The sequence below is a fragment of the Salvelinus sp. IW2-2015 genome, unplaced genomic scaffold (assembly GCF_002910315.2).
Source record: "Salvelinus sp. IW2-2015 unplaced genomic scaffold, ASM291031v2 Un_scaffold10928, whole genome shotgun sequence".
Lineage (NCBI taxonomy): Eukaryota > Metazoa > Chordata > Actinopteri > Salmoniformes > Salmonidae > Salvelinus > Salvelinus sp. IW2-2015.
In genome coordinates, this window is record NW_019952185.1 from 1,379 (window position 1) to 4,196 (window position 2,818).

Sequence of the window (2,818 nt, forward strand, 5' to 3'; positions counted from 1 at the left end):
AGAATTTGGGCAAGAGGTCAGGTCAGATGAAGTGAGGAAGAACAGATATCACTAATCTTCTGTATAGCAAAAGAGGTGTATTGTAAGTCGCTCTGGATAAGAGCGTCTGCTAAATGACTTAAATGTAAATGTAATTGGCTGTTCAGATGTGTAAGTAGAGGGCTCAGCATAAGAGAAAGGGTTATTTACCAGTACTTGTGTGAATATGTCTTTGTCTGTTCAGCTGTCTGACCCTTTGGGTGAATAAACTTGCTGTGTGCTTTTATAGTTGTCCGTCAMGTTCTAAAGAACAGGGTAAAAACTAACAAGAGTAGGGGTGTGCCCTCCGTCGCACTCAGTCTTCAATAGCGTTTGTCCTCTGCTGGAGTGGTGACCATCACTTCCTTGTTTCCAAAGTCCCAGAATGCCGTCATGTGGAAGGCCATGTTGGAGAGCACCACCAGGTACTCACATAGCGCAAACAGAGTGTAGACTGGAGGGAGAGGGAGAAAGAGAGGGAGGGAGTAAATGAGATGAGACATCAGTCAGTTATCAGTCACTTGTCTCAGTGAAAGAGAGAGATACACTATATATACAAAAGTATGTGGACATCCCCACATAGTGGATTTGGCTATTTCAGCCACACCCGTTGCMGACAGGTGTACAAAAATTGAGCATAGTCATGCAATCTCCATAGACAAACATTGGCAGTAGAATGGCCTTACTGAAGAGCTCAGTTACTTTCAATGTGGCACCGTCATAGGATGCCACCTTTCCAACAAGTCAGTTCATCAAATTTCTGCCCTGCTAGAGCTGCCCCAGTCAACTGAAAGTGCTGATATTGTGAAGTGGAAACGTCTAGGAGCAACAACGGCTCAGCCGCGAAGTGGTAGGACATTCTGTCTTCGGTTGCAACACTCACTACCGAGTGAAACTGCCTCTGGAAGCAACGTCAGCACAAGAACTGTTCTGGGTTTCCATGGCTGAGCAGCCGCACACAAGGCTAAAATCACCATGCGCAACGCCAAGTGTTGGCTGGAGCCAGGCCTAATCGCCCAACATCAMTGCCCAACCTCACTAATACTCTCGTGGCTGAATGGAAGCAAGTCCCCACAACAATGTTCCAACATCTAGTGGAAAGCCTTCCCAGAAGAGTGGAGGCTGTTATAGCAGCAAAGGGGCGGACCAACTCTATATTAATGCCCATGATTTTGGAATGAGATGTTAGACGAGCGGGTGTCCACATCCTTTTAATAATGTAGTGTACATTCATACATATGATATACATAGCATGTTACAAAAGAGTAGAGAGAATGTGTACACTAGAAGAGACAGGAGCGAGAAACCAGCTGGGGTGGAGGTGAAAGGAGCAGAGGTCTCAAACTGTAGTATTGGTGTTATCATTACTGGTAAAGACGGGGTTGACAAAGATATGAGGGAAATGGAGAAACGAAGCCCTAAACACACAGACAACTTCTACTCAAACTTCCTCTACTACAGGGTGATGTATATTACAAAACATGACATTTTCAGGACCTGATTGACTGAGCAGAGAGGAAAGAAGGGCATAATAAAAAAGAATGGGTYGGGATCTGTTCAAAAGTAGTACACTATATAGGGAACAGGGTTCCAATAAGGATGACAAAAACTCACTTATGGGTTCGCAGTACTTGTTGTGGCGTCTGAAAAAGTAGGCGGCGACCAAACAAAAGCTGACATTGAAGAGAAAGAGACGCACCTTCCAACAAAACGACGTGATCTCCTGGGAGAGACAGAGAAAGAGAGCCACCGACAAACAGAAAGAGAGATTGAGACAGAGAGAGGAAGAAAGAGATGGAGACAAACAGAGCGGTTAAAATGTAACTAGAACAGGTGGTGTTGCAACAGTGAGTTCAGAGTGCCTCAGACTGGTGAGGGTAGTTGGGTTGGTCCCAGTGTGTGTAACCCACTTCCCCTGCTTTGAACAGACCAAGCCACACACTAACAATACATAAGCTGTGGACTCAAAACACATACAGTTGAAGTCGGAAGTTTACATACACTTAGGTTGGAGTCATTAGAACTCGTTTTTCAACCACTCCACAAATGTCTGGTTAACAAACTATAGTTTTGGCAAGTCGGTTAGGACATCTACTTTGTGCATGACACAAGTCATTTTTCCAACAATTGTTTACAGACAGATTATTTCACTGTATCACAATTCCAGTGGGTCAGAAGTTTACATACACTAACTTGACTGTGCCTTTAAACAGCTTGGAAAATTCCAGAAAATGACATCATGGCTTTAGAAGCTTCTGATAGGCTAATTGACATCATTTGAGTCAATTGGAGGTGTACCTGTAAATGTATTTCAAGGCCTACCTTCAAACTCAGTGCCTCTTTGCTTGACATCATAGGAAAATCAAGAAATCAGCCAAGACCTCAGAAAAAAAATGTAGACCTCCACAAGTCTGGTTCGTCCTTGGGAGCAATTTCCAAACGCCTGGAGGTACCACATCTGTACAAACAATAGTACGCAAGTTTAAACACCATGGGACCACGCAGTCATCATACCACACAGGAAGGAGACGCCTTCTGTCTCCTAGAGATGAACGTACTTGGGTGCGAAAAGTGCAAATCAATCCCAGAACAGCAAAGAACCTTGTGAAGATGCTGGAGGAAACAGGTACAAAAGTATCTATATCCACAGTAAAACGAGACCTATATCGACACAACTGAAAGGCCACTCAGCAAGGAAGAAGCCACTGCTCCAAAACCTCCATAAAAAGCCAGACTACAGTTTGCAACTGCACATGGGGATAAAGATCGTACTTTTTGGAGAAATTCTCTGCTCTGATGA

The 2,818-nt window shown here is 44.1% G+C and overlaps 1 long non-coding RNA gene across 1 annotated transcript; it reads right to left on the minus strand.

The window, feature by feature from the left end:
* Positions 1-226: 226 nt before the first annotated feature.
* On the minus strand, positions 227-1,831 carry LOC139027355 (uncharacterized). Its single transcript, XR_011479439.1, has 2 exons — positions 1,633-1,831; positions 227-472 (listed from the first exon to the last, which is right to left on the minus strand). It is a non-coding gene; the product is annotated as an uncharacterized lncRNA (long non-coding RNA).
* Between the last annotated feature and the right edge of the window lie 987 nt (positions 1,832-2,818).